A 23,869-nucleotide genomic window follows, 5' to 3' on the forward strand; every position below is an offset into this window, starting at 1 on the left:
TGTGGCTAGCACCTGAGATTATGTCTGAATCATAGAATTGTCTGAACAATGTACAGGTATATCTCAGTTGATGAAGTCGATGTGATCCTGGACTTTGTCCAAAAATTTGGTAGCAAAGGCAGGAATAACTTAGCAAGAACAGAGATAGGTTGCTACATCACAAAAAGGAAAGGAAAAGGAAAAGGAAAAGAAAGAAATCTTGAATCTTGAAAACTAGGTATAGGCACAAGTGAAATGAAACAATCAGGTTGAACCTTCTAGAAACCACATAAAGGCTTCTTCCAAATACCCCTGGGATTTCCCCAGCTTTCACTTTTCTTATGATTTCCACCTTGGCTGCCAAATTTATAGATCTATGTTTTTTTTTAATAAGGGGGGGTTGGCGAGGAATTTATTTGTGTTTTGCTGTTTATGTTTGCTCAGTAAGGGATTATCAAACTGTAAGCCTAAGGCCAGGAGCTGTCAAATTAACAATTGTAAACGGCTCATGTAAACCACCATGTACACTGATGGCACTATATAAACAAACTGATGATGATTATGATGGTGATGGTGACAGTGGCAACTGCTGTTTACCTTGCCTGATGTAGGCAGCCATACACAGGAAAAAGATTGACTACAAAAGAATCCCATTCTTCTCAGATCAGGTTTTATTGCAGTTTGTGTTCCTTCAGCCCTTCTTCACCATTCTCCCAAATGCCAATGCAACTAAAAAATCCTCTAGCTAGACAGAAGACACAGAGGAAAGGGGGACTGGGCAAGCTTAAAAAGACTTTGTAAACAAGAACTTCTTTTTCAGAGACTTTCTTAACCTAGGTATGCCTGTACTTGTTACTAGCCTAGATTTGTTTTGGCCTGGTAATAAATATTACCTCTTAGTCCCATTGCACCATCTCAATTCCCTGCTCTCATGTGATGCTGGAGTGATTCAAGGAGTTACCATAAACACTGTGGAGTCATGGGGAACAGGCACAGATGTTAGTCATGGACAAAGTGAAACAGCTCACAAGGCCAAACTGTGAGGCTGCACTATGATAACAACTACTGCGTCTAATTACATCACCATCCAAAAACTCTCCTGAAGCTCCTGGGTATCTGCATGTGACCGCTGAAATTCTAACAAATTCAGAGATCAACATAATCTATTCACAACATTTTAAAAAACATTATAAAAGGTTTTTTTCACAACATTTTAAAAACTCCTGGGACTATAGAACTATAGTGGAAGTACTGAGTGCTCTTTATGTGAACTTGAAATGGTTCCTTCTCCTCAAACTCCCGTTTCCTCCAATATTTTTGATGCATGGAACTCAACATAAAAAGCTGAACTCAATTTAGTCAACAATGACGGCATATTCACCCATGTTTCATAAGTGTTAAATCTTTTAAGCTCATCTTATTGGGGTTTAATAATAAAGACTGCATCTCTTCATTAGCTCTCCTTCTGTTACAAAGCTCTTTCATATCAGCAGAAAGGGAAAAGGGAGGATTTGCTTTCTGTTTCACCACCAATCTGCTCATAAAAAAATATAAAAAATCCCCTCCAAGAATTGCAGACATCACCTAAATTGTGTGTGTTGTGAGCCTTCAAGTCGTTTCCAAATCATGGCAACCCTAAGGCGAACCTATCATGGAGTTTTCTTGGCAAGGTTGAGAGAATGTGTGACTTCTCCAAGGTCACCAAGTGGGTTTCAGGACTGAGTGGGAATTGAATTCTGGTCTCCAGAGTTGTAGTGCCACACTCAAAGTGAAAAAATGGGCACAAGGGACCTAAAATGGTAGGCTATTTAAGATGCTGGCTCACCCTTATTCCAACACTTACACTGCATTTAAAGATGCTAAAAATACTGTGTTCCTTTCCTATTTCATCTCCATATAAACAACTGTGACACTTGCCATAATCCTATTATGCAGTGAGTCATCAAGGAACTATTAAAGATGCAACATGGTCCTAGGCAAGTTAAATACATAAGTATTAAAGAAGCCTTGACTGAGCCAATTTGGGGGGGGGGGCTATTGACTCTGATAATGAAGAGGGTTATACAGAGGAAACTCGGTGAAACAGAGAGGCCAACATAGTATGTTCGTGAAACCACAAAAACACTGGAGACTGAAACTTGCCTGCATTTGAAATTATCTGCCCATTAAAGCATATAAAGTGCTCTGCACTGAATAACAGTGACAGCAGTTGTTACTATAAAGCATAGCATGCTTAGAACTAATTATAGTCAAACAGCTTGAAATACGTTCTTAGCTTTAGCCTGTTTTAATTTAGCAAGCCTTCAGCGGTCGCTCTCACCACTTCTAAGCATTCATGGGGCACCACCATCTATTAAACACATGCAATGATTATTTTAATTTTTAATTGAGAACATTCTGTTCTTTTCTCAGACTGCCACATTTGCCTTGGGCATGCAGAAGACACACCAGCAGACCAACTTCACCATGTCCGTATCTGAGAACGTTACTTCCATGCCTCTTTCACACTTCTAATGAAAACTTCCCCTTCTGTGTACAAAATGCAAACAGACTACAATCTCTCCCCTCCCATCTGGCCCCATTTCTTCGCAAACAGAAACAGCAGCACCAAAAGTCTCATAGAAATCAGTAATAACACAACAGAGGCTGTAAATGATACATACCTAAATGAAGTTCTTAAATAAAACATCCGTGCTAAAACTCACAGCTTTCTCTCCAGCTGTAATTCTCCATGTACTATGTACAAAGCTACGTCAGCAGCTTTCAAGAAAAGGAGGAGGAGTAAAACCATACTGGGAAATCCAGTTCATCTGGAGAAAGCCTGCGACTTATGTGGGTGGAACTATGTCCCGTTAGAGAGAACTTTAAGCCTATTGCTTTTCACAAAGGCTAAATGTATTTCGCTGTCGTTTGCACAGACGAGAGAATGGGAACGGGTGTGCCAACAGAACGTAGATTTCATGATATGGGTGTGGTAGAGTTCAACTGAGCTCAGTTTTCCAAAGTTTAAGAATGTATGGAGCTGTTTTAGGATTCAAACAAGCTGTTTTATTCATTTTGCTCCAGAATATGAGGATTTTTGTTCCAAGAGAGTTTATAGAGACAAGAGAGGGAAACCTGGAATTTTATAACTCAGCTTTACTTTGTGTCAGTAAAACTATCGGGCATTTTAACATCCGTTCCAACTTCTGCCCACAAAAGTGCTTGCAGATGCTTAAATTACAAGCTGCCATGCCATGATACAATGAACAATCACTGTAAAAAAATATTTGTTTTGTTTTACAAGCAAAGCTAATAACATTTTAAAAGCTATGAAATGGTTTTTAAAGAACAAAAACAGTTCTTTATAAAAGGACCTATAAAAAGGAGATTCTATCGCAAAATTACCCTGCCAACAACATTTAAGGCTGAAAAAAGTATTCATGTGCAAAAGAGATTTCTTAGTGGGCTATATGGCAACTAGGATGCTTAGTGCATTCATCCTTTAAGACCAGGAAAGTGTAGCAAAGATACAAGTCAAGTGTGGTAACTGGATAACACTGATGGCTATCTGATTTTACCAACTGTGTGAATTTTTACAGTTTCATTGTTATTTTATGTGTACTGGCACTAAAAAAATCTATGGCAGTTGCAGCTTTTAAAGGTGCGTAAGCCTGTTTGATTACATATTTATTTTTGCTCCCTTGCCACTACTGACAGGTAAGTGCCTCTAGTCTTAGAAATGCTCTCCAACTCAACGCCACAAGTATCAATGTTACTATTAATAACTACTATTGTGCTGGTCAGCTAAATATTCCTAGTTGGAGATACCACAATTGTGACTTATGAGAGCTAGCAGACAAATGAAGATGGTGAATAAAGGTACAAGTAACAAGCAATGGAAGAAAATACACATGCTATAATTAGTTTTTGAATTAGAGAAGAGAGGAGAAAGAGACACAACACACATGGAAATGGTGGATATCAGAACCTCTCCTAATCTGATGGCCTCCAGATATTTTGGACTTGCTAATACTGTATAAGGACTGTCAATTCAGGACTGAATAATAATAACATCAAGAACAGCAATGATGTTTACTTACAACCTTTTCAGCTAAGGGTGGTACATCAGAACATATACAAAAAAAACCCAACAACATAGCACAACACTATAAAATGCTAAAGTACTAAAAGAGGGAGGATAGGTACTTTGTTCTGCCTCAGTGCCACCTTTCCATAAAAATTGTGTCATCTACATGACCAGTGAGAAATGTGTGGTTCAACTGATAAGACAAAGGTCAAAAGATCAGTCACAAGAAGGAGTTATCTTCTCTCCAAGGATTACACGCCAAGAAGGGGGAAGGATTACCTAATTCTACAGATTATATAAACTCCCATGCATTTTCAAAACCTCAAAAGCACAAAGTACACACTATAATCTCATTTTATATCAGATAAAGATCACAGGCCTAGCTACATATAGATCACGGGAGGAGAAGATTAGTTTTTCATGATTTCCATTAGCCAATGAATTAAGAATCTTATTCTATTTGGATTGCTTTCAGAGCAGCTAACTCTGGGTCAATTCAGATGCCATGATAAGCAGCAATTTCAATAAACCCTAGCATTTCAGGACTATGCTGCCTGAACACTCCCACTCAGCTATTCCTGCAGGTAGGAGCAGCCTGAACTTCCCTCTGTGGTTTGTTTACTATGACATCCAAAGTGGGAACTCTGGCTTGCCCTCCATAAATAAACTAGAGCCATAAGTAAACAAAAATAACCAAGCCAAATCCAGGCCCTACAATCCAGAGATCGGTCCCCCTCCCCAACAGTTAGCCAAAGAGTAGCAATATTTGATATGAAGGTAACAGAAGTACGCTCCGTTTTATGCTTTTAGTCACAAGGATAGTGCTATGATTTCATCCAGTTTAAAATTGCAAAGCAGCACATCCTGGAGAACATTTTGATTGTTTTGGTTTTGAAAAAAATAAAGGCTCGCAAACTCTCTTTATAGCTCTAGTTTAATGTATCAGGAATGTGTAAGTAGTCGTAAAGCATGGAATGGCAGCTGGAGAAGGAAAAAAATCTGTGTGTATTGCACAAGACAAGTAAAAGGAATCAGCCGGCTGTTATTCAAGATAAGGTCAAACTTATGTCACTTCACGTGACAAATGATGAAACCTCACTAGTGCAGATCTGTATGTTTGGGGGTCTAACTCTACCTACCACAGCAAAAAGTCATGGGAAAGGTGGCAGAGTGCAAGAATTTTTACCCTCTGGCAGAAACTGATGCTATCAACATTCTTGTTTGGGTAAAATTCAGAAATACTTCCCTCTAGCCTTTGGAGTAAAATCACATGCTTTTAAGAAAAACAACTAGCCTTATAAATCTGATAGGCAATTTAAAAACAACAACAACAACAACACTTATGATTAAACTGAAATTTCACTTTCCAAAATGAAATTCAAACTAAATAGTTTCTGTCGAGATCTGAGCCTTTCAGCTTGTCTGCCTTGATTAAGAGGGTCTAATTTGTCTGCCATAGATTTGCGTGCTTACTATGTACTGTAGGGTATTGATGATGGCTCATGGGAGATGTGATCCTAAATTAATTATTCACACCATTATTCACATTCCTTTACTGGCTAACAAACAGATAGGAAAAGAGAGGAGGCAGCAATGGGTCTAGAAGGGTGATGACATCATGGCATGATGGGGGAAGAGTCATGGCGTCCAGCGTGAGGATGCTGCGCCATGGCTCGGCCCACAGGCTGGCACAAAGTGCTGGTCTGTATTGGACCTAAGGCTGCATCTGTACTGCAGAAATAATCCATCTTTTCACTGCTTTAATTGCATAATAATAATAATAATAATAATATGGCTCGATACTATGGAATTCTGGGAATTATAGTTTGTTGTGGTGCCTGCCAGAGCTCTCTGACAGAGAAGGCTAAACTACAAATCCCAGAATCCCATAGCACTGAGCCATGGCAGTTAAAGTAGTGTCAAACTGCATTATTTCTGCAGTGTGGAAGCAGCCTAACTCATGGGGCACAAATTTTTCTCAATGTAAATCATTATGTTTATTATTATTATTGTTATTATTATTATTATGAAGTGAACAAACAACAAGAAACTGTAATCAATATTTAATCACATTTACATGTGTAGAGAAAAGACATGAGGTAGCTCTATAATAATGTGGAAGCCTATGATATACTGGCTTTCATTGCTGAACAATATAAAGGTAACCATTCTACAGTTCAGCAGACTGGATTTTCACAGTTACTTTCGGCATGTGTCTTATCATTAAAATATATTTGAAAAGATGTTCAAGTGCATATCCATAGATAATTTATACTGTATAAAAGGAAATCCATTTAAAAGGCATCATCCCACAGCTACTCAGTACAATCAGTATTGTACTGGCATTACTCCAAACTTCAAGTTGATCAGGTGGCAGAAAAACTTACAAACTTTCTTTGTCAATGTAGTAATTCCATTTTGAAATATCCCCAATCCAAGCTCCTGCTGAGCTTGCCCTTCTTCAGAAATCTCTTCATTTGAGGGAAACCTGGCCCTGATACTGCAAAAAATGAAAGGCAGGAACGAAGATCAGACCCATGCTTTTCTTTTCTTTTTTTTTATGCTTCAGTGAGGGGGGAAGAATAGAACAAAAGGTATAGTATTTTGAGTATAACCCCACTTTTGAGAAGAGAACACCCCCACACACACGCACACACACTGAAGGCATCGGGGGGGAGGGGGAGGCTATGTTTTCTGATTACCAGTACAGTAGCAATATAGCAATAGCAAGTATATTTCTATACCGCTTATCAGTGAACTCAGCACTAAGTGGTTTATAATGTGTTTAAGCCAATTGTCCCAAACAAGCTGGGTACTCATTTTACCAACCTAAGAAAGGATGGAAGGCTGAGTCAACCTTGGAGGCCCTAGGATTGAACTCACAACCTTGTGCTGTTAAACCACTGCGCCATCAGTAAGTGTGCATTGGATTAGGTTCAAATGCCTATTCAGACATGAATTTCATTGGTGGCCTTGGGCCAGCCACACTTTGTCACCCTACACCATTTCACAGGGTTGCTGTGAGAATGGAAATGCATTTTCACCTTGTCACCATGAGCATCCTTGGGCAAAAGTGAAACATAAATTTATCAAATTTAGTAACAAACAACAAGTAAAATGTGGAGAAGAGCAGTGGTGTGTGTGTATGTGTGTATGTTTGAGACAGATAAAGTGTGCATATGAAGGAACTGCCAACATTCAAGCTGGCATAGAAGTATCTACTACGATACCAAACTTCTCAAGGCATAAGTAGCTCTTCTATAGCGAAAAAAATGTACTCTTCACATCATACAAGACATTTTGTGTCAATGATTCCAGGCCTTGACCCTGGGACTGAACACAGATTTTAAAATTCATTCCTAGTGAACCCTAGGCATAACACAAGTCACAGTCACAGCACAATTTTCTCTGTACTTTAGAATATGGCTCTTTTTGTACACAAGAAATGTACACAAATAGATGCATGTCCTGTTTTCTGAAAAGCTGGAAGGAAGAGACAGAGGCAACAAACTGATGATCAGTGGGGAACTGGGATCAAAGGAAAACATCATACACAGCCTAAGAACAGAAAGGTTGCTGTGACGTTGACATTAGTTGACCAGGGTGAACTGTGAGAGTTTCTTACTGATCCACACCACAGCCACCAAATGTGAGGACCTCCTCCTGTCCCACTCTTATGGCCTTCAAATACAGGGACTTTCTAGATGTCATTGTGATTCACGCACCAGACTTTATTTGTCTGGATATCGCCACTCTTGAATAATTGCTGCCATCATAGACACCATTGAGGCATTCCACTATCCACTATGTAGCATTCTCAGAGTCACAAGTGTGTAATACAAAAATTATTTATTAAGCAGAAGTTCAGCATAAAGTTAAAGCTTGCTTATTTAGCACATTAAATCCTGACATCTTTCTCTCATATAACTAATCAACTAACCGCCAAATTAATTGACTCAAGTTTAATTAATCTCTGTCACTGACCCTAAGTTACTTTCCTAACATTTCTATCTCTTATTCCAAATTGTCCAATTCTCCTTCACACCACTCTTTCAAAATCCTGTTCAAACACTCAGCCAATCTCCAGTCACAGCCATGATTTCATACTCTCACCCCATTCTGATAGATCACTTTGTTGTGTGCCTTCAAGTTGTTTTGGACTTATGGGGACTTTAAAATAACCCAATCACTGTGTTTTCTTGGCAAGATCTGTTCTGAAGGGTTTTGCCTTTGCTTTCCTCTGAGGAGAAGAGAGTGTAACTTCCCTAAGGCTATGCAGTGGGTTTCCATGTCCAAACAGACTCAAACCCTGCCCTCCAGAGTCCTATACAACACCCAAACCACTACACTGAGTCTTAGATCACTTTCCTTTTTACATTTACTATACAGTGGATCTTTGGTATTTGCTGGGGTTTGGTTCCAAGATCCCCCCAAGATATCAAAATCAGAGGATGCTCAAATCCCAGTATATATAATGGCATAATAAAATGATGTCCCTTATATAAAATGGCAAAACTAAGGTTTGCTTTTGGGAATTTGTATATTTTTATAAAATTTTCAAGCCATGGATAGTTAAATCCGTGGATAAAGAATCCATGGATATGGAGAGCCAACCATACATTACACAGATATGTATCTTGCATTAATTTCTCTAATAAACACAACAACATTTTTACATACAACCAGAACATCACGTGAACATCCAAGAAAAATTTGGAAGTTTTGAAAATGATATGCCAAAGATGTAGGCTGAAACTGCATTTTATATATTGCTTGGAATTTATCATCAAAAATGTTGGCTGCAGGCCACTAGTTACATTTTAAATTCTCTACATCTTTCCTTGGCAAACTGAATGTAAAAAAATAAACAGCTTCTCCTGTTTAAATATTTTGCTTCTCAGTACTGGAATTGAAGTACTGAAATTCATTCAAGGAATATGCAGACAGAAGTGTTTACAATGAAGTGATGGATATACGAACATCTAACAGTTGTATATTTTAAATACAGAATGTCATCAATACATACCCTGAGCAGATCATACAAAATGGAAACTGCCAAGAGACAAACAAGTGATAGCACGGCTTCAATAATATCAAAAAAGGACATCATTTTCAAATTTCATGTAATCTAACAAAAGCTGCAGCTCCCAATGTGCTATGCAAAAGCCTATCAACTACAAAAGGAACTGATGTATATCTTGAAGAAAAGACTTAATATTATCTAATATTATGCAAGTGTGAAAGGTCTCCAGAAATGCCCTTTCCCTGAATCCTCAATGTAAAACTATTTTTGGACTCAAACCCCAGTATTGCTGTCCCCTACTTAATCAGTAGTGAACATCTGGTTACTTAGACAAGGAGAGTAAAAAATATAGAAGTATAGTACACATTTCAACCATGTTATTTTTGATGCACCTGACAATGAGTGAACCTTATATGCTTCAAACTTGATAACATAGTGATACTTGAAAATCAAAGTTCAAGAACAAGCGGCACTACTTCACAACCAAGTAATACAAATGTAATTAAATGTGAGAAAAATTAAATATTAATCAGTCAGGTTAATATTTTATTTGCATATGTAGCTTATAACAGAATGTCACAAGGCCCAAAACAAAAAAGAAAAAGATAAATCTGCTGTTGATGTTAACACCCCTTGCTTGTTCATATTGTTCCTAAGCCAAACAAGTATATTCTTTGATCAACTGTGATACAGGGCCCCAGAATGTAACAAGACAAACCTTGTACATTTCAAGAAGAATGCAGCTATGCTAGAAGAATTTGTCCAGCTTCCAAGACCAGAAACAGATGCTACTGCAACTGAAAAACAACAGACGCATATTCCAGTGCAAGCGTAGTGCAGAATCCTAGATTTGGGCATAAAAAAATCCAGGTTCATATCTTTGTTCAGCTACAACATTAATGGAATGGTCAAGGGCATATTCCTCTTTCCATTCCACCCCACAATATTTTGTGAAGACCATATACCAAACCAGACTCCCTGCGAACTGTCAGATATGAATGTACTAAATAATGGTTGCATTCCTATTTTGTTCAAGATGTCTAAATGTTCTCAGCATCACATTCTTGAGGGCCTGTGAGGCATACAGGTTAGGGTAAATAACAGGGACTTGAGAAATTTAGGTGGTAGCCTACCTGGAACTGTGAAGATTACTGGATAACCTTTTACTAGTCACTTCCTTTTAGCCTGACATATGTTGCAAGGTTGTTGTAAGGATAAAGGTGGAGGGAAGAAAGCTATGCTGCCTTGATCTCAAAGAAGGAAAGATAAGATATAAATGTAACTAACAAATAAGTAATAGTCTTCTTCTTAGCTAACCCTTTCTCTGAAATTCTTCACACTTAAAGCTGTCATCACTAGGCTCTAACAAACCAGTAGGCAATACTTTACCTTCTCTTCTTTACCTTCTCTTCTTTCTACCATATATCTCCCCCCCCCCCAGCCCCTTCTTCCTAGGTACATGTTATAAACCTTAATCATGGCTAAATTAAAACTACCTGCAATATAGAAGAAAGCTGTAGAGAAGGGCCTTTAGACAGAAAACTCCTACCAGCAGCAGCAGAGAGCTTTTTCCAAACCTGTTTCAATGTTGAATCTTGGAGGAAAAGCAGACTATTAAGAAGATCTCCAGATATCTGAATGCCTGAGCTTCACCAGACCCTCTCCGTACCTTTTTAAACAGAACATAGGCATGCCATTCAATGTTCCATTTAAGTATCTCTTCAGTACTAGTGGCAACGCCATGACTGATAAACAGACTGACTAATAACATGTTTAAAAACTTCAGGGATTTTTTTTACTACAGATCTGGATTCAGACTGAATCAAAGATTTAGCTTTCAGAAAAGGAGTCAATTGTTGGACAACCACTTTCTGAAAAATATTTCTGGGAATTCTTCCTCTTGGTTAATGCTGTTGGGGGTGAAATGTAAAAACTGTGTTTTGGATTAAAAACTTTAAATAATTTTGTATGTTTCCTTTAGCCCTTCTATACAAGAGTACAGTATTTCTTGTTGACCTCAGGGAGTGGATGAGATATGGGGTTTTCAAAAATTTGTGCAGTTATTTCATTTTCTCCCAAACACAAAACAGGACAAGGGAGGCCTGAACACACAGGGTTTTTTCACATTAATTTCTAGAACAACAACAAATGCAAAGATATAATTAAGTACAATAAACACGCTCCCTTTTTATATGCAAATACAGTGAGTTCTTGGTATTCACTTGGGTTTAATTCCAGGACCTCCATAGATAACAAAATCCATGGATGCTCAAGTCCCATTAAATACAATGACTTAGTAAAATGATGTCCCATATATAAAATGGCAAAAAATAAAGTTTGCTTTTTTGGATTTTTTAATATTTTCAATCTGTGGATGGTTGAATCCATAGATAAAGAATAAGATACAGAGCACCAACAAACATCCCCTTTTCAATATTTTTTAGCTTTTAGTGTAAACATAACACAGGGTACTGTACATCTAAAAAATAATGCAGTTTGGCCACACATTAAATGCTGTAGCTCCATCCTATGGAATCCTGGGATTTGATGTTTTCTAAGGTCTTTAACCTTCTATGTCAAAGAGTGTCGTGCCTCAGGAAACTACAAATTTCAGGATTCTGTAGGATGGAGTTAAAGTAGTGTCAAACTGCTTTATTTCTACAGTGTAGATGCACCCAGATATCCTTAATTAATGTTCCTGTCTCTGCTTAAAACAAACCAGGATTTCAATGTTACTAATTCACAGGTTCAGAATCATGTTTTATGAATCTTGGAACAATTTCTTAAACTAGGTCACACAGCCTGAAATTATGGTATGAAATTATGCTTATATTAATCAGGCTTAATATAAAGAATGGAATATACAAGTGTCTTCACAACAGAACTGCAGAAAACCTGATAAAGTGTACACACAGCATCATGAAATGTTGTGTTTCCTTTCTTATTCTGCAATCATTCTAATGCTATAAATGTATCTGGACCTTAATGAATCTACAGCTTTAAGGGCTAGAAACTCAATCCACCACACCCACCTACTGCCGTTAGTATTATCACAAAAGCCTTGGACTACACACAGCTTCCTTCCTAAAAGAATCTCCACTTTGACTTGTTTAAGCCAAAAAGGTGTTTCCAGGATGCTATGCTGTGGTAACAGCTCCAAACAAAACAACAAAGCTGCATTGTAAGAGCAACAAATCATTTGAATCAGAACTCATCAGAAACTATTTCCATTCTTCTCTCCGGATGAGTCACTTCATCATTTAAAAAATGGTTTCAAGTCAATAATTTCCATGTCAAACCCATTGCCATAGTAGCAGACAAATTATGCTTGGATCTTACACAGTATTTTATGATGAAGCACTATACACTTTCAAGTGCATTTTCTATACTGCCATCAAACAAAAAACAGGCCTTCACAGAGGCTCTAAATGTCTGTATTTTGATAAATTTGTCAAGTGTTGATTGTATTAGATTGTCATAGATCCTAAAGATGAAGAATCCTCTGCTCACAGCAGAAATCATCCAGGTTCTTATTAAATAATCCAAAAGAATTCTGATTGGTTTTCAAACCAAGTTGAGGCTTAGAAAACGGAGGTTTCCATTCTCTCTAGTCCTCATCATTCCTATAAAATTATGTAAATTGTCTTAAACAAAAAGACTACAAATTATTTTCACTATCCTACACAGTATCCTCAATTCAGGATGCAAGTCTTACTTTGCCATGTCCAATTTCAAAGAGGAAACAGTTTGGTATTGGGGTAGCATTGTCATCTTATTCTCCCATTCCCTCCCTGCTTCGCCTAATAGGCACAGAAGACAGGGAAAGAATGCAGAGATGTTGTGTTCTGTGGTGACTGTTTCAGACTTTTGAGCCTAGGGCTAGGCAACACAGTGGAACTTCACTTCCCAAGCAGTCTTGAGAAAGTAAAGGGAGTCCTTTTGCTCTCTGGGGCTGCTTGGAAGTCTCCCTCTTTTCACATCAGTTGGTAGGGAGAAAGGAAAAAGAGCTCTTAGCTTGGTACTGGTGCTGAGGTTGAAACATAATGGTAGGAAGATGCACTGATTAATGTATTGAATTTGTATAATCAGAACGCACATTAATAATATGCATAATTATAATAATGTGCATCATATGCAAATTATACGCCCAGATTTGAGAGGCTGGAATATGACATCCCTACCTTAGAATTAATTGCAGCTATTTGATTATATGTGAAAAAATAGGGAGATGTTTGTTGAGACATCACAGGGGCTAGGGCTCAATCTGTTCTCATAGTGAATATGTTCCTGCTGTTGTTGTTAACTGCCCTTGATTCAACCTCATTTCATGGTGATCCTGTAGATGAGACATCTCCAAGATCCCCTGTCTTTCACTGCTCTGCTCAGGTTTTGTAGATTCAGGCCCATGATCTCCCTAATAGCCATCTGGCATGCAGTCTTCCTCTCTTTCTACTATCCTCAAACTTTCCTAGCATTGTTACCCGCAGGCTTTCCTTTTGCGGATTAAAGCATCTGTGGATGGCAAGCCCTGTTGTCCACATCAGTGGCACATGCACACACATCACACATTAGGAACAAAGCATCAGGGACAATGGGACTTAAGGTCCTGTGTTATTTGGTATCCACAGGGCATCCAGAACAGATCCACTGTGGATACCAAGTTCCGACTGTACATACATATTTAAAATTCATTGTGGGCCACAGAGAACTTAACCAGCAACATAAGGGCAGTGAGTAACTGGGGCAGGGTGGAATAAACATGTCTCCACCTAAAATATATAACTATACAATTTATTTTACTTTTCTAAGATGATGCAAATTAATAAACTATTAAGCATGGAAAGTACAATTTACTGTATATATTCATGTATAAGCAAAAAACATTGTAAAAAATATTGAACCCAAAAACCTGGCTCAATGTATATGTAGGTCAATATTGTATCAAGCCTTCTCCCCAGCCCGGGGGACAGCCGGGCTGGGAAGAGGAGGGAGAGCAAGGGCTCACCTCCCCAGCCTTGCTGCCCCACAGGAGACAGCCAGGGTGGGGAGGAGGATGGAGGGCCAGTGCTGGCTCCCTGAGCCTCTCCCCCAGTCTGGCTGCCCCACGGAAGACAGCAAGGGTGGAGAGGAGGTTGATCACTGCTGGCTCCCCAAGCCTCATCCCACCTGGCTGCCCCACAGGAGACCTCTTGGATGGAGAGGAAGAGGCAGGGCTAGTACTCGCCCCCAAGCCTCTCCCCAGCCCAGCTGTCTCCCGAGGAGAAAGCCAGGCTGCAGAGGAGATGAGAGGAAGAGTACTGACAGTTTTACACTCGATTCATCCATGGGTCATATTAAAATCCTTAATTTTGGTCCCAAAAGCTGTCCTCGACTTATACATGAGGTCAACTTATAGTCCAATATAGTAATAGCAATAACAATAGCAAGTACATTTCTATATCACTTATCAGTTAACTCCCTAAGCGGTTTACAGTGTGTAACCCAATTGCCCCCAACAAGCTGGATACTCATTTTACCAATCTACGAAAGGATGGAAGGTTGAGTGGACCTGGAGCCTTGCAGGATTGAACTCACAACTTTGTGGCTGTGAGTGGCTGTGGTACCATCATTTAACCACTACGCCATCGGGGCTCCTTAATATACAGTAGAAAGTACAACAGATTAAAAGAATCTGAAATTATGTGACTTCAAAGCAACTTTTCTCTCACTACTAACTAGCTGAAAGATACTCAATTCTGTAAGGGTGCATATCTAATACCTACCCCAAAAAGAATCTGTGGGGCTGTTGCCTCACCCTTTTTTAGCCTCAGGAATCTTATCAGCAGTGTCTAAGTCCTCTCCTGTTTTCTAACCCTTAAACAGACACTTTCCAGTAAATTCTGACATTGTTTTGCTTCTAGGATTTGAATTTCAACCTGAAATTGGGTACTGCACTTTGGCAGCCAGCCAAAAATACTGTCAAATTCTCAGTCATCTATCATGGTTTCGTGATTAATTAATTCTTTCAGTTCTAACAAATCTCCTGCTTAGAAGTCTCTGCACAACAACTTGGACAATGAAACCCACTCAGATTTTGAGGTGTTTAAGCACAATGTCTGGTGATTTATGACTGGTACATACATGCAAACATTCTCCTTTATTATTATAGTTTAGGAAAGCCAATGTAGTGTAGTAGTCTCAGCACTGGACTATGACTCTTTAGACCGTTTGGCCATGAAAACACATGGCCTTGAGCATGAAACCTGAATAACCTTGGCCAAGTCACACTCTCTCAAGTCTCAGAGGAAAGCAAAGGCAAATTTCCTTTGAACAAATCATGCCGAGAAAACCCTGTGATAAAGTCACCTTAGGATCGCCATGAACTGGAAATGATTTGAAAGGATACAAAAGCAATAATGTTAGTTTAGGCTGTTGGTATAAGGAAGTTGTTCCCATAAATACAGTCAGCCCTTCAAATTTGCAAATTTGACTTTGGTGGATTCATGAATTTGATTATTATGTTCTCTCTAAGAATCTCTAGGTCCTCGGTGCAACTCTATGGTGAACTTGTATCAAAAGTCACACTGGAAAACCTAAAGATTGATAGAGAGAACACTTCTCTAGGCATTTGTAGGTCCTGCAGTTCAATTCTATGGTCAGTGTCCGGCAGATGCTGACCATAGAGTTATGCTGGCAGTTTTAGAGATTCCTAGAGAAGTGTCCTCCCAGGTTAAAAAACATTATGTCTTTTTATTTGCGATTTTCCAACTTTCATGGGGATCCTGTACCCCTAACCCCAGCAAATATGGAGGGCCCACTGTATAACTTTTGAGATAATCATATTCTCTTTTGTAAGTAAAACAAAAGACAAGAAGGAATAGAAAGACACTTACCATTATAAGGTAGTTTTCTTCAACAGATTCATCTTCTCAGCTTCAAACTTATGTTTCTACAAAAAAGAGAAAGTCTTCAATTTCTCATTTCCGCAATTCAAACCAACTACAGTTTCATCTTACAACATAAACACCTTTACAAAGTTCTCAAATTACAAGTGAAAGAAAAACACAAATGCATTCAAATATTCACTTCCCAGCTCTTGAACATGGTCATAGCAATGGAGTGCAAAGGGAATAAAAACATTAAACAACTCTTTCAGCCAATACTTTCATATTTATTCACTCCTTCAAATGCCAACATGTATGAATAGTTCAAAAAACAGCAATAACAACAACAACACATTTGAATATGTATGTATTTTCTTCTTAGAGGCATCATGACTATGTAGAAATAAAGTTGATGGTCTTAAATTTAAGCAATATACAGCTATAGTGTCCTCAAGTTATTATTTCTTTCATGGTCTTTGCACAGAAACCATATTAATTAGGTTTCTAGGAAACTGAAGCAGTTATGTTCCTTACAACCAACAAATTTCCTTGCTCCCAATCTGCTCTGAAGTACTCGATTTAGTTACTTTTTAACCAGAAACAGTTTTTACTTATGCTGCATATCACACAGACTCAGTGGCCTGAGACTTGTGCCAGTGTTTGTAAAAAACACTGAAAATTGTTTTATAATCATTATTTTACTGTTATTTCTCACTGTGGTTTAGAAAGTCTGTTGATAAGTTTTAAAACAAACTAATAGCTCTCCATCCTGAAGAGCTGCAAGAAATATTTTACAGTACACACACACACACACTGTGCACCAGTAAATGACACTGGATGTTGTAGGTAAAGTTATTTTTGGTGTCAGAATATAATTGATCACTATGATAGAAATCAGGAAGGATTTTCTATGTCATCCTGGTGGATCAGGTGAGTGACTCAGGCAAAATAGGAAACACTAACCTTTCTATGCAGCATTAAGGAATATTACATCTTTTCCAGACTGAGTCACAGGCAAACAATTTTGTTGCACATACCTAGCTTCCCGGAATCCTGAGCAATTACTAATTTGTGCTGTTGTTTTGTTGTCTTGCCTACATAAATCTTTAGACACTCGCACTATATGGCATAGATAACAAATCTGCTATTGCAAGTAGTCTAAAGTTCGTTAGTGTAGTCTGTGAATTCAGAGCCGAAACAGATCAGCTCAAAATGCTAGCTTCCCAGTAGCTTATGCGCAACGCATGCCTCAATGTCACCAGAAGCCACCAGGCTGCTTACAAGTGGGCCAACTTCACAGCACTCTGAAAGTGCATTTACACACCGCATGCCACAGGAACATCGCAGGAATGCTGTAAAGCTGCAGCAGGGAGGGAAAAGCAAAAAGCTAGATTGGGGCTGCAGTGTGCAGTTGCCACAGCCCCAATATGGCTCACTCAGGGGCGGCTTCAAGTCACTCCTTTGGAGTGATCTGTTTTGCCCTTCAGTTATCTTTGAAGTACGTATACCTACAATAGACATAATGGCCACAGAGATGGTGTTCTGATGGTTTGATTGAACCCATCAGAGTGTTGCTATATTTGTTTTTTATTCCCTGAGCAACTCACTGAAATGTCTCTAATGTTTCTGGGTTGTTGTTTTTTTTTAATGAAACCTGGGGCTTTTCATATATAGGATGGGTGACACCTGGCTGAATGAGACTACGTGTGAAAGGAATCCAGGAGTCCAAGTAGACCACAAAAAACAGTGTGATGTGGCAGCTAACAAGGCCTATTCTATTTTAGGCTGCACCAATAGAAATATAGTGTCTAGATGAAGGGAAGTAATAGTCCCACTCTATCCTGCTCTGGTCAGGCCATACCTGGAATATTGTGTCCAGTTCTGGGCACCACGATTTAAAAAGGATGTTGAGAAACTGGAGCATGTCCAAAGGAGAGCGACCGAAATGGTGAAAGGTCTGGGAACCATGTCCTATGAGGAATGACTTAGGTAGCTGGAGATGTTTAGCCCGGAGAAGAGAAGGTTAAGAGGTGATATGACAGCCCTGTTTAAATACCTGAAGGGATGTCATATTGAGGAGGGAGCTAGCTTGTTTTCTGTTGCTCCAGAGACTAGGACCTGGAGCAATGGATGCAAGCTACAGGAAAAGAGATTCCACCTCAACATTAGGAGGAACTTCCTAACAGTAAGGGCTGTTCGACAGTGGAACACACTCCCTTGGAGTGTAGTGGAGTCTCCTTCTTTGGAGGTCTTTAAGCAGAGGCTGGATGGTCTTCTGTTGGGGATGCTTTGATTGAGATTTCCTGCATGGCAGGGGGTTGGACTGGATGGCCCTTGCAGTCTCTTCCAATTCTATGGTTCTTGACAATCTGATATATGTTGATACTTTCTGTTTTCAGATGAAACCATGTATACTGTTGATAATTACAACTGAAAGTTAAGTCTACAATTGAAATGGTGGGACCAGGCTATCAAATCTTAAATAAGTATTGGCAACTGTGAGTTTTCCACATAGGGAGGTGGTGAGGTGACCGCCTGTTGTTTGGTTTGTTGTTGCTGGGGGTTTTTTTTGTACTTTTAAATCCAAAAAGTGGATTTCTGAATTGTTATATTCTGTGTTACATGTAGCCCGAAGTATCACTTGTTCTGTAAACCCATTATCACAACAGGTAATCTCACTTTCAAACCTCTCCATGTATACATTAGCTACCTTTCAGGCCACATGACATCTTATGGCCACTCCTTTTATCTGTCAGTAAAAGTTGCTCTCAAATTTAAAACAATATTTTTGTTAAGGCTATTTTAGAGAGGTTAGGAAGTGAGAAGGAGGATGTCTCACTTGTCCACTGTCCAAAATTTGGTTTATAATGTTCTCTAAAATAAAGCAGCATCTATTGAGCACTGTACAATGCAAATCATTATTTTATTATGTTAGATCTCCACAGCCCTATTAACCAATCCCAAGAACTATTAATTTCTGATAAACACAATATTAAGCACTACACATTTAGGAAGTTGATGTTTTGTTTTTATTATTAAAAATATTAAAATTTTTATATCATGCCCTCTGTCCATAGATCTCACAAGGAACACAGCTTTCTTTCTCATTCATAATCTTTTATTCAAGTATGTTGCCAAATTTCATTCTGGAGTATATCACAGTGAGGTTTTTGGGGGGTTTTGCGGCTCAGATCCGACGTGAGTACGGGTCCAACAATGCGGATTCATGTCATAACGTGAATGTGTTATCAGATGCAATTCCTTTCTATGGGCACTCCTTCTGTGGTGCTTCCGCAGTGATTCCAAAATGACCCCTCATTTTGGTGAAATTGGAAAAAAAGTGAATTCACAGAATTCGCATTCAAGCTCACTTCGATTTCACTCCGAATTGGTCTGGTGTGGAAGATCACTCCAATGTCGCTCGCCTTGGCCCCCTGCGTCCTGCTCCTTCATGCCCCTCCTCCTCCTTCATGCCATCTCGTCCTCTCTGCCACCCTGCCACCCATCCCATCATCTCCTGCCTGCTCCTACATCCCCATTTTGTCCTCTCTGCCACCCTGCGACCTATCCCATCATCCCCTGCCTGCTCCTTCAGTCCGATCCTGGCTCCAGTGACCCCCTGCGACCTATCCCATCACTCCCCTGACTGTTCCTTGAGCCCGATCCTTGCTCCAGTGACCCATCCCATCATCCCCTGACTGCTCCTTCAGCCCGATGAAGGATGACAGCTAAGGAGGGGGCAGAGAAGGAGATAGCATCCAGACCTTCACTTAGCATGCGCAAGGGTCCCAATTTGAATCGTTGAATCCACATGGTATGCACCGGTGTGGTAATACAATTTGCATTCACTGTGCTTTGCGTGAATCCACATCGCGTGACTTGCCTTGGATTCAATTCCCCCTTGATTTGGAAGGGCAACCAGGTATGATAAAACATTCAAGTTACGACGTGAATTCGCATAGCTGAACCAGGAGTCACCCTGGATCTGAGCTGCATAAACCACCATGTGATATACTCCTCTGTCCGTTACCTTTAGCTCATGCAACCCAGTACTGTCTACTTCAACAGTAGGGGTTCCCATCTAGTGGCATGTGAGTTGACTTGTGATTGTGCAATGGACACCTCCCCACATCTCCTCCCTTCTTTGCCCCCTCATACATCCTCCAGTTTTCCAGAGCAATGTAGTGGATGCAGGGAGGCTGAATAGGGCGGGGGATTTGTTCCATGTGAAGCATCTAATCTACTGGGGGGCAAACACCACTGGATTCAGTCCTAGGCCTCAGTCAGAAATCTTTGACATTCTTTGAACTGGAGAAGCCCAGAATTAAACCTAAGGCTGCCTAGTTATTCTAGTACTGCACCATATGGTCTGCCACTGCCACTGACTCACAGAAAATTTCTTCACTCTGCAAAAAAAAAAAGAGATGCCTCAATGTTTTAGTAATGGTTTAGCTATGGCTAAGAGACTGTACCCACAGAAGCTCTGGAGCTATTGTGCTGCAGCTTTTTTTTAAAAAAAAAACACACACACACACACATTTCAGAATTTGCTGTACAAAAAAAACCAGGAGAACATGACTTTGTAAACTTCTTTTCTCTCATTTTTTCAACTGACATCCTTTTTGTCCAGAACAGTACAAAGTGAACTTTTCATAGCTTACACTGTTACAATTAATGCATTGTTTTTATGTAATCATGCATCATTTCTGCTGCATAATGCAAGCACTGAGCCCACATTAACCTGCTATCCTCTACAAATGAGAATTCAAAAGGGAAAGGACTTTCATTCTGTTGCATAAAGGACTGTAAGCTGAATTAAATCCTCCCTTTTACTGAAATAAAACTCTTTAAAATATTGGTCAGTACCCCAGTCAACAGACCACTGCATTACTAATTTAACATTTTTATATGTACATCAGTAAAATACATCAGTTATTTGATTTCTGTGTTAGATTCCCAAAAGCCATCCAAATATCAGCCATAAAAGCCAATAAATGTAATAGATGTCTCTCATACACAGTCCAGCAGAAACACAAGGCTACAAACAGAGCAATACTCATACAAAATTACAATAAACATCATGATTCAGAGGGACTGACTGTTTTGGCAACCTAATCTCACAATACTAATAATATGGGGGTCCTGCAACAGGCCTTTTGCCTACAATATTAGCATCTAGGAATCTGAATGATGTTGTGTTGCCACACAGAAATAAATCATCTGGTTCAAATAAGATCAGTATTCAAGCTTAAAATGTAATTTATTTTTTTTACAAAGAGGACAAACATTTGCTTGTATCTGAATTAATTCTTCATGGGGGGGGGGGGGGACTCCCTAGAAATAAGTTTTTATTCCAAGAGGAGGGGAACAAATGAATAATTGATTCAACTATGGTAAATAGAAACTGTTGTCAAGTTAATACGGAAATGACAAACTGACACATGCAGATGATTGTGGGGAAAAGGGGGAAGGAAGTCTGAGTAACCACTCTCAATTTGGAGTCCAGAAAACCACTTTTTAAAAACTTCTGTTAATTACACTCTGCTAATAACAGAAAATAGATGTTACAGATTATTTTGGAATTTCCAAAACACAAGAATAGGTAAAATGAAGACTAGTAAAAATGACACTGAAAGGTAAAGTCCAAAGGCAAATCTTTCCAGAAGTTATTCAAAACCACAATAATGGAAGCTCAACTAAGAAGATGAAGAAGGCACAAAGTTAACAAAGCAGAATCAAGAAAGCAAAAGTGCTAACTTCAGCAGAAAGCAGAAGCAACAGCCTCATAAGAAAGCACTGTACAGATGGGGCAGGGGGAATCCCGTCAAAATAATTTCCTAGCCCTGAAAACTTTAAAACAGGGCTAGCCTCAGAACTTGGAACTCAGTACAAGGACCATGAAGGACAATATTTTATTGTTGGTCTTGTTGTTTCAGCAATACATACTTTGCATTCCTTTCCTTTCATTGGCATCTCTCATTGTCTGTTTGCACTTCTCTGGCAAAAAAAAAAAAAAAAACCCAAACTGGACAATAAGAGATAAAAAAGAAGAAGTAAAAGAATCTGGAGTATGTATCACTAAGATTAACAATAAAAAAGAGATTTCCCTATTAAGTGACATCAAAGTTAGCACTGTGCTAAAAGAAGTTTGGAGGAGTGAAAACCTTAATAAATTATGTTCATCTTTCCATGTGTTCACTACAAGAAGATATAAGGTAAGTATCAATGCCTGAACTCACTTTTTCAAGATGAACATCTGAACAATTAATACAAAGAGTAATGAAAAACTGACTAGTTAAAAATTAATAGTCACTGGGCATATGTGGTAGTCACCTAAGGGTTCATAAAGAAATCAAATGAGAAGCTGCTGGTGCTCTCACCACCACCACCACCCCAAAAAGCAATTTATCCCTAAGATCAGTGTCTGTATGAGCGTGTTTAAAAGCAATTAATAAACTCTTGCAGAACACAGCCACATAGTTAGGAAAACCCACAAAAAACTATGGATGTTGGCTGTGAAAGCCTTCAACCTCACATAATATACCATTATTTTTGTAAGGGATCCATTTAAGATGGATAAAGACAAGGTTCATCTAGAATCCATATTAGCACCTGTAATGTTTAACTTGCTCCTAAATGGACTTAAATTAGGATTGAGAGTTGAGGTTCCCAAGGTTGTGGTTGATACCAAATTATTCAGAGTGGCCAAAGCCAAAACAGATTTGCTGCCAAAACTAGATAAAGGGCAGGAGGAGAGAAGAATCTCAAATTAAACAAGTGGGGGGCAGGGGGGATAACACCCCTGCCATTCCGTTTCTCCACTGCCATTCCCTTCTCCTTTTGTGTCATGTCTTTTTAGGTTGTAAGCCTGAGGACAGGGAAATGTCTAATTAACTTTCTGTAAGGCCGCTGTGAGGCCCTTTTTGGCTGAAGAGTGGGGTATAAACACAGTAAATAAATAAACAATACATATACACTAATAGGAAGCAATCTGATAGTAACTAACCAGAATGGACATCTTAATATTGAATCAGATAATTCAAGACATGATTTGGCAGCTCTAAAAAACAAAAAATCCTAAAAATCATGAGGAAACAAGTCAAAAATGGAACTGGCAATACTGTAATTGTTATTATAAAAATCTAAGTTTCAGCCACAGAGGAAGATTTCAAGTGTCACATCATTTTCTGCTTATGCAATGGGACTATTTCTATTGCTCTTCCCCATGTCCCTAAAATCCAATCTGGAGGTGTCTCAATTCTCAAGAAGAGATTTGAGGGATGCACAAAGGGTTATAGAGGAGGAGGAATCTGTTCCACCAACTGTGCCAGTTCCACTAAAGGACAGACTGTGGTATGTTTTTCCCTTTTGGAATACTGTACACAGTTTTGGTCACATCTCAAAGGCTACGAAACATGCAAAAGAGGATGGGCAACTGAAATGATCAGGGGGATGTTACAGCATTTTCCAAATGTGAAAAAGCTACATTACAGAACACATGGTTTAATTATTCAATTGGCTACCAGAAGAGGTGGTGACAGCAACTATGTTAAAAATAGCTTTAAAAGGGGCTTATATAAATTTAGGGAGGCTAATACTATCAACAGCAACAAGTCATAATAGTTCTACCTTCCACACTGGACAAAATGTGTCACCACATAGCAGAGGCTGTGAAACAGTAGGAGAGGACTAGTGCCTTTGTGCCTGCCTTCTGCTGCCCAGAGGGAGGAGGTCATCCATACTGAGAAACAGGATATTGGCCTAGATACTCCATTAATGCTACCATCTTCATCCTCATCATCTATTAATGTACATAGTGGTTTACAAATAAAACAACAACAACAAAAACAGTCACTCCTGACTCCTATCAAAGGTGTACAATCTAAAATATACACATGCTCACTCACCAGGGAAGGATGGAGCAATTTATATATA

The 23,869-nt window shown here is 39.0% G+C and overlaps 1 protein-coding gene across 7 annotated transcripts in view; it reads right to left on the reverse strand.

Moving 5' to 3' along the window:
• The window catches only part of SGMS1 (sphingomyelin synthase 1), a 90,441-nt gene that overhangs the window by 27,982 nt on the left and 38,590 nt on the right, over nt 1-23,869 (reverse strand). For 3 of the 7 annotated variants that reach the window (XM_042459190.1, XM_042459186.1, XM_042459189.1), the window contains 2 exons: nt 15,944-15,999; nt 6,436-6,548 (listed from right to left, as the gene is read on the reverse strand). The gene's annotated coding sequence lies outside the window, so the exon portion shown is untranslated. Of the gene's footprint in view, nt 1-2,642; nt 2,786-6,435; nt 6,549-15,943; nt 16,000-23,869 lie in introns of those variants that run through there. The other 4 variants (XM_042459192.1, XM_042459188.1, XM_042459191.1 and 1 more) reach the window with 2 other exon arrangements.

Source organism: Sceloporus undulatus, chromosome 3, assembly GCF_019175285.1.
Source record: "Sceloporus undulatus isolate JIND9_A2432 ecotype Alabama chromosome 3, SceUnd_v1.1, whole genome shotgun sequence".
NCBI lineage: Eukaryota > Metazoa > Chordata > Lepidosauria > Squamata > Phrynosomatidae > Sceloporus > Sceloporus undulatus.